This window comes from Ornithodoros turicata, unplaced genomic scaffold, assembly GCF_037126465.1.
Source record: "Ornithodoros turicata isolate Travis unplaced genomic scaffold, ASM3712646v1 ctg00000829.1, whole genome shotgun sequence".
Taxonomy (NCBI): domain Eukaryota; kingdom Metazoa; phylum Arthropoda; class Arachnida; order Ixodida; family Argasidae; genus Ornithodoros; species Ornithodoros turicata.
The window spans coordinates 1,471,554-1,483,717 of NW_026999402.1; positions in this window are offsets into that span (position 1 = coordinate 1,471,554).

A 12,164-nucleotide genomic window follows, 5' to 3' on the forward strand; every position below is an offset into this window, starting at 1 on the left:
TCGACCAAATCGCATGCGTAATCGGAAACCGTTTTCCGTTTGCACATGCTTTTCGCTCCATCTCTGCTGTCAGAACTTTGTCGGTGGATTCTTAGGTGTGTGCAAAGGTGAAGTCATCGTTTACCTTGGTGGGGTAGATGCCCTCGACAGTTGTAGCTCTGGAGAGAGCAACGTACACGAGCTTTAGTGGGTGCTTCCTGTCATAATCATAAACGACTTCATGGTACACACTGCACGACACTTCGAACTCGTCTTGCATGAAGTGCTTCGCGAAGTAGGCATGGGTCCCGGGCACATGACGATACCTAGCTTCACGCCGTGTTTCGGTTCTCACGTCGCGTTCCTCGGCACAGTGTGACAGCCAGAAAATATTTCAGGGGGTGGGGGGTTCTATTGGGACTTTACATGGAAAGGAGGGTTCTGCCATCGTTTCCCTCTCCCAAATGCACTACCAAAGGTACGATTTCGGGGGATTTGCGAATGTGAACGAGTGTGTACGCCTCCGTGTACGCCTAAGAGAGCGAACACTAGTGACGCTTCAGTCAGCCGTATCACGTGTATTTTACGTCACGTATAGGATAGATACTGGCGGTAGGTGGAATTCTCTGAGGTTTCGGCACCTTGCTTCGATAATTGTTTCGTCGGAGATGTCTGCTGTGACGGCTCTCTACTGTTTGGTGTTGCAGTGCTTATATTGAGCGACTGAAAAGGCTCATCAGACTTGGCATGGAAAAAGTAAATTACCGTCATAGTAGAGTCTGCAGCAAGCACTATGCAAGCACCACTCACTGCCCAGTGCTCGAGTTCACATTGAGTAAGGGCTATGCAGCGAATGAAGCTTTTCTAAGATCTTGAAGAAGAGATTCCGCTTTGACCTCTTGCCTTATATTACTGACATTGTCATAATTACGGCTGAGGTGGCAAACACAAGTAAACCAGTCTCTTCTGGACCGCGCTTGTTTGAATTTTCCTTGGATGTGTACACATGCAGGTTATTCGCATGGTTATTTACAAGAAAGGGGTTTGTCACAAGTACGGTGGCGCACAGTGTACCAGCTAATGTTGATGTTGGCAACAACAACAAAGAAAAAATAATAGAGACAGTGTCGTAGAGTGCCTGATTACAGGCCTGGGAAATCCATTAGCAACATCCCAGGAGGTCTTCGATGTTTGTGGGGCTTTTCACTTGCACCTGGCGCTGCAGATCCGGAGGCATCCCGAGGACGACCAAGGGGACGACAGATGTATCCGGGAGGTTCGGGTCTGCTATCTGCAGAAGTCTTTTTTTTTTTCTTCGAAGAAGTACTCGGTGGTGCTTCCCGACCTGTACTTGAAGGAGAGTGCACGTTCCCACCTGCCGATGGCATTTCCCTGAAAAGATGTGGGGAAGCTCTTTCCAGGCATTCCTGGTGTCATCCCTGTGTTTCAGTAACCGTAGCTCATACAACCACGATCGCGGCATCTTGTCAGGGAAGAGCCCAAGGTGTCTGACTTTTTCCTCGTCCGTCACCCAGTAGTTCTCCTGGCAGGCGTGCTAAAAAAAGCTCAGCCATTCCTGAGGGCTCGCACCAGTGCAATCAAGGACACCAGGTTTCACGAGCCCGGACCGTGGCTTCCGTGTCATAGCGCCAGCGATGACTCGCAGCAACTCCTGCTGCTGTTGGGCTTGTTGCTTCTGGAACGCATGAACTGGCACATCATGCCCTCCACGGAATCCTGTCTCGACGCGTCAGCCGTTCTCTGTGACGCTGTTTCGGTGATCCTAGCCGAGATTCGCTCCTGGAAGTCCGTCACCTTCATGTTTATATGGACCGTTCCTTCCTCGCGAATGTACTTCTCTGTAACGTAGTGTACCATGTCGGGTGTACTCACGGACTACTTCGGGTAGTGGGGCAGGATCCTCCTCGTCAGCTCTCGAGAATGAAGCTCGCGTCCCCAGGGGGCTTCGTGAAAAATTGAACCCACATTGTGTCCAATCCTGTCGACTGCGCCAAAATGTAGTGTGCCTAGATTGCAGTAGGGGCCCAGACAAACGTTACGCCCACAAACGGCCCACAAACGTTAACTATGTTGGAGAAATCATGGACAGTCTCGATTATTTGTGTTACTGTTGACAGACCCGACCGAAATCCATGTTGGAAAGGTGTAAAGAAATTGTGTTCTTCGAGGAATGTAACCATATGTTTACTCACGATATGCTCAAGTACTTTGGCACATGTTGGTAGTAGGGATACTGGTTGGTAATTGCAAGGATCAGTCGTACTACCTGTCTCGTGTACAGGTACGACCTCTGCCACTTTCATTGCTTTGGGACCGCTCCTGTCCTGACTTTGTATACGTGGTACATGCAGGTACTCGCTACACCATTTCACGTATCTGATCGGGAATTCATTAGGAACTTCATCCGCTCCCATCGCCTTTTTACGATTAACCCTTAATAGCAGTTGGTAGATGCTTTGAACAGATAGACAAATGTCAGCAATTGGAGTCTGAATGCCATGAGTGTACGTAGGGCGGAGTCAATCATCCGCCGTAAATTGGGAACAAAAATAGCGATTCATGCGCTCACAAATTGCTCTATCATCACAGGTAACTGATTCTCCCACTTGGAGTCTGTCAATCTTTCTTACTTGATGGAGTTAGGAATCTCCAAAACTTTCTATAAAATAAAATATAACTCTCAATAACATATAGTCTTAACTGTGGAGCGGCACGCTAGCTCTGGATCTCCATATAAGCAGCGTCTTAAAGGAGCATTAAAGTGGTATCTAACATGGCCAAGAACTGCTGTCATCTTGTAAAGCAGTATGTGAAAAGCATTCCCACAAAATATTTGTCCAAAGTTGTTTCACCGCGGCGCAATTCATTTGCAAAGTCGCTGCCGCGGTGACAGGCCGGAGCGCTCCAACTGCAGACCACACCCGCTCTAATGTGGAGTTTGCGGTAGAGAGCCCCCTCATTCGTTGGTAGGAGGAACCGACTGCTACGAACATTGCGAGCTGTTTCTTGTTAACTTCTATTCGTTATACAGGGTGTTCCAGATTCATCTTTCACTAGCACTTTATAAATAGGCGAACAAAAGAAAACTGGTACTACTTTTTCTGTTCCTTGAGTAAGAAACAGGCGCTACATAATTAGCAGCACCTGTTTCTTGCACAAGTAGCGTAAAGTTATCATCCGGTTTCGTGTCATCGCTGTGTTTGTGTAGCGCTCGTGAAAGATTAATTTTCAACACCCTGTATGAAACGTGCCCTGTATAAAAACGTGATATAAATATCACGTTTTCTGGAAAGAAAAATAAAGAGAACAAGCATGTATGCTGCATGACAAAATAAGATTGCGATCACGAGAGTAATATCCGTGACTTCTTTGCAATCTCAACTTCTTGAATTCCACCTCAACGTCTTCATCCGGAACCTCTATCGGCAAGAAATGCAGCGATACGGTCTTCGTGTTCCTTTCGCAAGGAACAAGCACGTAGTCACGCCCCTTTAACTTCTTCTAACATGCCCTTCTTCTTCTTCTTCTTATGAGATGAGAGTGGTATTCGCTGCAAGGGCCTCCGCCGCCTGCTTGGAGCGCACCGTGATGGGAAACCTGCCATGGCCAAATGGGTTAATCCCCTTCACGCGTTTAAAAACCCACAGTAGCAGAAAGCAAGCGAGGACGGCGCTATTGTGGCGTCACCTGTTAGTCACTGAACCAACTGTGCGGTGAAAACGGTCACGGTTGCACACTGTCGGGAAGCACTGGGGTATCGCTGTACGACACACGGATTCATGCTGCACCACTCGTTCTTCCCGGGCAGTCAGGTCGTGTCGTTCACAGTTCCTTCAAATCCTCCGTTTCGGACATCACGCAGCCGGAGAACGCCAGGCGGCTCCGAAGCGGTAGCGGACGCTCCTGCCATGCTCTTGAGTTCATGTATAATAATAAAACGGCGTACAGAAACAGCACACAAACGAGTGACAGTGTAAAATATCTATTACATATTTATTTGACATATACAACGTAGGAGATATGTACATATAGTACGCGAAATTAAAAGAAAATGCAAATAGAAGTCAAATTCAGCGGAATGAGGTAACAAACGGAAGGCAACGCCTTCCATGCCAAAGGATGGCGGCTGCGTTGTGGTAACGCTGCCTCGAGCACGTCCGACCCATCAAATTACCCTGGTCTCCCAATATTTTTCCAGTCCTGATTACACTATTGATAATCTGCGCGTGGTCGTTCTTTATTCCGGTTTTTCTTCTGCTTCCGCATGCAAACGGGAACAGGTCCACGGCACCCATTATCACAACACCGTTCATCCGTGCGGTTTGAACGATAGACCCGCTTTCGGTTTTTAATCAGTGTGTCACACATGCCGTTCCCCTAGCACGTGTTGTGTAGCCACGTAGTGGCTGGTCGGCATGTTTGGCATACTTGCCTCTCCGTTTTCGTTTGCTCGAACTAGTCACTAAATAGGGAGCAGACTAGCGACACTAAGCCACGCCGGCGACCGAACCCGCCATCGTGGGTCCGGCGCGGCTGCGTCGCCTAGCAATAAACCTCTACCCGAGAAACGTCATCGTGACGTTGGGAGACAGACTGAAACCGAAACAAATCGGAAGGCGGGGGCTGGTTTCCACGAATGGGCACTTATTCGCTGCCTCCTACAGAAAGAAAAGTAAGAGCGAAAGTCGCATTCCTTTCAGGGACCATCGTAATCTCAAGACCGTGGCTTTCGGGCGCGACTTTGTTCGCCCCTAGATTCGAGCAACGTTCAACTCTACCAAATTGGTGGCGCTGTCGAACACAATGACGTCATTTGTGTACAAACAGGGAGAGGTCGATGGGAGGGCAATCTCCCCCTTCTCCGCCGTAGAACAGCGCCCAGTCAAGCCAGGTCCCAACCGAGGAAACCGGCTTTCGATGGAGGTGACTCAACATGGACGGTGCGTGCGACTTGTCTAGAGCGAGCAACGCGTGCCTGATTTTTACATGAGTTACAACGCATGTTACGCCTGGACACTTGAAAAAAAAAAAAAAAAACATTTCGTTGCATTGAGGCCTGAGAGCCGGATTCCTCATGATGGAAATATATGGTCGGAATGAAGGAACAGCATGGCTGAGAGAACACTATACACGTCTTCGTTGACCTAGCTTCCCTAATTTCGCTATAATTCGCCCCAGGTTTGCGGAAACCTAATTCACGGAACGAAGCACGACGAAATGCAACGACATGGTTTTATTTACGTTAAGCGTTGCGCCCACTTGCACCGCCAAAAAACCGCCACACTGAGGCTAAAGAATCAGACTTTACCAGCACCTTAGATCATGCCACCAAGCCCGGTAACTCTCCCTTGCAATTGGGTTATGATTCATCCGCCCACTGCGTCGTTCTTATGAAGCGCATAATCGACTGTACTCGAGGTACTTTCCCCTTCAATCGGGCACCAGACTGTAGAGGAAATTGTCGCTATACACAGTACTACAGTACACTCTGTACAGAGTTTGGAATAGGACAATTGTAATTTATCGGGAGAAACAAGCATATAACTGAAATAATAAACGTAATCTTTGTCATCAATATAATGAATTCTACGCATCACAATGAAAAACACTTTTTATTTAGCGTGGCTGTAGTTTTTTTTATTATAATTCAATGACACGTTTTCTGGGACACCCTGTATAGAAAGTATGCCACCAAAGTTTGTTTGGTGTGTGTGTGTGTCCCTCAGTGTTTGTCCTGTACTGTCACCACTCTTACCCCGTTTAATATCGTCGTCCAACATCCCAACATGCGTTCCACTTGCAATAACTCTACCTATTCCGTTTGTATTTTTGTTTCTTTTTGTTTTTTGTTTACGAAATTTTTTTAGCAGTTCCTAATCGTGCAAAACGACATACCACGAAACGTTTCTTAATTCCTAGATCTCAATGTGGCAAGAGGGCATGCAGGTTTCATCGAGTGTTCAAACCGAGATACTGCACGAGGTGTCAATGAGATGATCCCACGATATGGAAGCAGAGTCCTGCCGGTGCGAGTTGAGTGCGATGTCTCCGGCCAATGCTGCAACTGCTACGTTGTACTCTCACCCTGGCGTGTCTCAGTTCGTTTATTTCTGCCAATTAAACGTGGGGGCCTGCGGCATTCAGTTTCCTTCTCCAAAAACTGGGGAAAACGACAAATTTTCGTGCGTTGCGGTAGCATCCCTTCCATTGATTCGGCAGTACTCGAGCTCGAGCTCATATGGTACCACTCTCAAAAACTCTTTGAACTGGGTTTATGGAGTTAATAAGGCTTGCAAATTCCGTACCCGGGAAGTGACAGCTACGTGTAGGGAACGTAAACCCTTGACTGGCTTCGGGTCACACATAGAGTCGAGGTGACAAGGAGCTCACTCCGCCCAAAGCGTGACTTCGAGGGGTCAACAACTGCCGCACAGGGGAGTATCAACATAATGCATCCCTGAAATGCAACGGCAACACAGGTGAGAGGCAAATGAAACAGTAACTGACGCGCACAAAATATGGCTGCAATAACAATTTCTCCCCGATGCCAATTTGAACATGTTTGTCCATAAAGAACTGGCAGAAAAATTCAGCGCATTGGTTAGGAAATGTGAAGGAAAGTCCCTCTGGAGGACAGCTATCAATATTTCGAGTGTTGTTCTTCTGTGCACTGTCTTCATCATTGCCACGGCATTTAAAGGGCATGGATGGACTCGAGAACAAATATGATGGGAGAATTAGAATTACAAGCCCTGTGCAGAATATGAAGACATATCTCAACGAAAGACACATAAGACAGCGTCAAAGTTTCGCCTCTCACTGTGCGTAAGTCTTAATTACACACAGGAAATAGAAACAATTACGAGCATGAGATTTATACTGTCCAAAGTTGTACCACATTAATGCACTCGTGTCACTCACAGCAAGAAATGCTGCTTTTGTGCACCTAAATACTGTGATTTCATCACCGTAGACACTTTCATGAAGTCAAGCATGCGAAGCTGCTTTGCAACATTGATGCCCTAAAAGAGAATGGCTGAGCACAGAAGATAATGCTTCCCTGTGACCTATTTTCTACCCAGGGCTGGCTTGACCATGTGCTCAGCATGCCGCAACCGCAGGCTGTTGCTGCTTTCAGCCATATGTGCCTCTTGTTGTTATTTTGACGTCAGCATTGCTGTTTGCGCAAGATGGGCCCTTCGGCAAGGGTTCTATAGTCTTGTTCGACGTAAGGAAACGAAGCCTAGTTCGTCAGCTCTCAAAATATTACTGCACGGCAGATGGTTGGATGCAGAGAGGTTACACGCTCAGTCACTGCGCCAGATAATGTAATTGTATTTATTGGTCTGCCTTGATGGACCGTGTGTCGGAGTGCGTGGCCGAACGCTGGCGGGGCACACTACGGTTCCTGGACTTTTTTCCTGCAGCTGATGTTCGAGGCGTTTATTTCAACAAACACGCACATGATGACAAACATGTACATGTACATGTGACAGACAAAACCGGGGGGTGGGGGTGGAATACAAGGCCACGTCAACAGATGTGACTGGCTAGACAGCGCGAGCATCGTTCTCCTAATAACATCACACATCACAGATCAACACAGATATACATATAATCACAGATATATAACATTCCTCAAACCCTAAGGTGAGTATCTTTTTTCGGATCCTCTTGGACTGTCGAGGTTGCGGAGGCGAAGCTTCCACGGAGACGGCAGTTTCCGGCACTTGAGGCGCTGGGGCATCCGCTTCAGTGGTGATGCGTTCACGAACCTGGTCGACGTGACGTCATATCACTTCGGTCGGTGTCTGGATTGTCACAGTACGGGCAATGTTCTTGATGATATAAGGTCCGTCAAAAAGAGCTCCTAATTTACTATCTCTGATTCCGTTGGAGAAGAGCATTGAGCAAGGCTCAGAAGGAACTGCTGCACATCTGTACTACGTATTCCACAGACTATGCGGTCTCTGAGCATGCGGTCCAGCGTCGTTCCGAAATTGCAATTTTCTGCAGTTTTGCGAATTTTGACAATAAAATTTGCCGCAAGTTTCTCAATCTATTCATTTCGGGCTATAATGCTCATTCAGGTATTGCAGTACTTCTTTATACGTCAACGTTTTGACTTCACTGGGTGAGCATATACGCCTTGCAATACCTCAATTGTTGACGTGCATGACGCTGCAACCAATAAAGCTCGCTTCTGTGCGTCGTCTTTAACACCATTTGCATGGAAGTACGCTTACACTCGAATTTGGTACGACGGCCAAGGGTCTCTACCTTCTTCAAACTGATGTAATTGGAAGGTCATGCCTTATGCTTGGGCTGAGTTTCTGATCAGGCCGCCTGATTGTGTCGTCGTTTCCCTTCATGGTCGCCAAATGTTAAGTATCCCGAGCCGTCAATGTGACAGGGCAGCCAGCGTGAAACGACACGAACAACGTGATGTGCTCCGTAGTGAAAGAAGAACGACAAGATTTATTGCGTGTCGGCTTAAATAAGGTGACGGAAAAAACCGGAATACAGGGCCACGTCAACAGGTGTGACCGGCTAGACAGCGCGAGCATCGTTATCTTAATATCACTGATCAACACAAATATACAGATAATCACAAATATATAATGTTCCTCAAACCCTAAGGTGAATATCCTTTTTACTGTTTTTCGGATCCTCTTTGACTGTCGAAGTTGCGGAGCCGGAGCTTCCACGGAGACTGCAGTTTCTGGCACTTGAGGCAGAGGGGCATCCGCTTCAGTGATGACGCGTTCAGTCTGTAGTTTGTTACCGAAACCACATCTCGAAAGTTGTCCTGTTGGCGCTCAACAGGATGTACGTCACGGAAAGTCTCAAGTACCCGGGCACTTGTCGTCTGCTTCGAAGTCCCCATTTCAAAGCTGCTGCTTGGGGAGCGGCTCGGAGTCTCGCACTCCCGGGTGCGCGAGTGATGCTTGTGTGAGTGGAATCGTTTGCTGTTCGGGACCGTCACAGTGAGCACGCGCTCTTAGTCTTTAGGGCTAGGGCAGTCTTATTGTTGTGACTTGTCCCGCCTTCCAGGTGACAAAACTGGATATTTCCTAGAAATTCTCCCAGATATCCTTTTATCGAGTGACGAGGTTTCTGTTTAGTATTCCAAACCATAAGGTGAATATCTGTCTACTGGTTTCCGGATCCTCCTGGACTGTCGAAGTTGCGGAGGCGGAGCTTCCACGGAGACGGCAGTTTCCGGCACTTGAGGCGCTGGGGCATCCGCTTCAGTGGTGATGCGTTCACGAACCTGGTCGACGTGACGTCATATCACTTCGGTCGGTGTCTGGATTGTCACAGTACGGGCAATGTTCTTGATGATATAAGGTCAGTCAAAAAGAGCTAATTTGCTATCTCTGATTCCGTTGGAGAAGAGCATTGAGCAAGGCTCAGAAGGAACTGCTGCACATCTGTACTACGTATTCCACAGACTATGCGCTCTCTGAGCATGCGGTCCAGCGTCGTTCCGAAATTTCGGCAATTTTCTGCAGTTTTGCGAATTGCGACAATGAAATTTGCCACAGTTTCTCCATGTATTCATTTCGGTCTGTAATACTCATTCAGGTATTGCAGTACTTCTTCATCGTTCATCGCCGCCAAATGTTAAGTATTCCAAGCCGTCGAGGTGGCAGTGCAGCCAGCTGGAACGACACGAACAACGTGATGTGCTCCGTAGTGACAATATTTATTGCGTGTCGGGCTAAATATGGTGACAGACAAAACCCGAATACAGGGCCACGTCAACAGGTGTGACTGGCTAGACAGCGCGAGCATCATTACCTTAATAAGATCACAGGTCAACACAGATATACAGATAATCACAGATATACAACATTCCTCCACCCTAAGGTGAATATCTGTTTACTGGTCGTCGGACCCGACTCGATCTTCGAAGTTGGGGAGCCGGAGCTTCCACGGAGACCGCAGTTTCGGGCACTTGAGGCGGCGGGGCATCTGCTTCAGTGGTGATGCGGTCAAAGACATGGTCGACGAGACGTCGTATCGCTTCGGTCGGTGTCTGGATTGTCACAGTACGGGACAGTTTCGCGGACGTATCCGGGTAGCCACAGGTGTCCAGCGCCGTAGTTGGGGGCGTAGACCTTGTTTCCAGCTCGAACTGGGCAGTCTTGCTTCGGCTGATCGTCAGTAGCGGTTTAGGCGGGAGCCAGGAAAGTGTCCAGGCGAGATCGGATGCGATATCCGAAAAGTGCTTCCGATGGTGAACGTCCAGATTGTTGAGGGGTTCTCCTATAAGATAACAAGAACCTGGCAAGTCTTTCTTCGAGGTGATACCGCCAAAGGACGCCAGTTGAACACTTTCAACTTTCACATGTGCTAGTCTCTACACACCCCAAAATGCGACTGTTATGTTAGAGGCAGGGTGCTAGAAGGTGGGAGGCTTGCTCTACTTGGCGTCAGTAAGTGGGTCTGAGTACCTGCAAGGCAAGATTGCAAACAGGTGTGGGTTTCTGAAAAGTGTAACTGTATTGTAATGTTGCGTCAATTCATGATAAAATGGCACTAATACTATTTGGATGAGTCACGTTCTACAGTGGAAATGTTGACCTATACTGTCTACTCTTTTAGTTAAGGCAGCGATAATCCAATATTGCTCTGAACAAGAAATATTATTTCATGCTAATAGGGTACTATTTATGCTCCGTGCCATAATGGGACCCCACTGAATTTGAAGCACTTTTTATTTTGGGGAAAAAGTTTTCTCTAATCTAATCAAGTGATTTTATTCGATAATTACGACCAAATGCCCCCACATGAAATTATGACACTTATGTTGCACCGATTTCAACCTGTGGATGTGTTCCAAGTGTATGCATACAGCATTTTATACTGCACGCAAACCTTAAGTGCAAAAGGCTTAACATCATGCAGTATTAATGAGTGCGCAGGTTGGAACAGCTATCCTTCTCGCATGATGTGCGGCTGAGGCCCTGCTCATTTTATTATTCTACTACGGGCCGTACATCCTAGCTGGCACACACGAATTCCGCGAAAGCGTAGTCGTAGCATCATTATTGCAATGAGGCTGCGAAACAAATGTCACTTACCTCGTGCAATGGCATGCTGAGTTGTTCAGTGAATAATGTCGGCACGGCGCCAAGTCAAACGCTTTTTTTTTTTACTGGAATCCCTACGTGCATTCGCTTGATGCCAGTGATCCTGTAGACTCGGAGAACAAGGAGCAGTCTAAACAAGGACAACGACACAAGAAGACACACAAACAGAGGCTCCACTATCAACTTACTGAACAACACAAGCACACTTTTATAACCAATGGTAAGGACGGGAAAAGGGGGGAAAACGGAAGACACGTGGGGCCATATAAACACGAGGAACAATCAGATCTAACTACTCACTTCCAGCCTTCAGTCTGCATTCCAAGAACCCAAACTCTTCCCTAAGCGATATTGACGGCTCACTGACACATTTATCAGACCCATACTTCATTATCAAAAAGGCCTCGAAAATTTCTCTTTCATTCTTGGAGTTAAATCGTCCTCTAATCTAAATCTAAACTAATAACTAATAATCTAAAAACTTGTTGTTTGTGTGTCTTCTTGTGTCGTTGTCCTTGTTTAGACTGCTCCTTGTTCTCCGAGTCATGTACCAACAAGCCCATCAAGCTACTCTAGTCGATCCTGTAGACGTCGTCCGAAAGCTGCGAAGAACAGACGCGTAGTTTTTCTGGTAGGTCAAGGTTTGCAACGGAAATTGCATCTTCCTGTACTGGCATCTTCACGTCGGCTGGCGAAACGCCTCTGGGTTAGCTATGGACGTCTTCGTACAGCCGGGAACGTAACACCATGCACCGCCTGACATGATCACTTCGGAGCTTCCAGAAGTGAAAGAAATGTCAGCGAATTTCCCATTATTCAGAAGTGTCGAAAGCAGAGCACACGAACACAATAACAACAAAGTAAGACAATAACAACACGGTCGACTGATCGCAGCCAGTGCAGCCCTTTGGGTCGCTTAGACAAGGGCTCGAAACCCGCGAGTTCCTTTGCGGGATAAAGTGAGGCGCTTCATGAGCGTCATCGGACGTCAGAAAACGTCATAAAGTTAACGTCACGGCGACATCCGGTGGCTAGTGCTTACTGATTGGTTTCCATGAGCAGGAA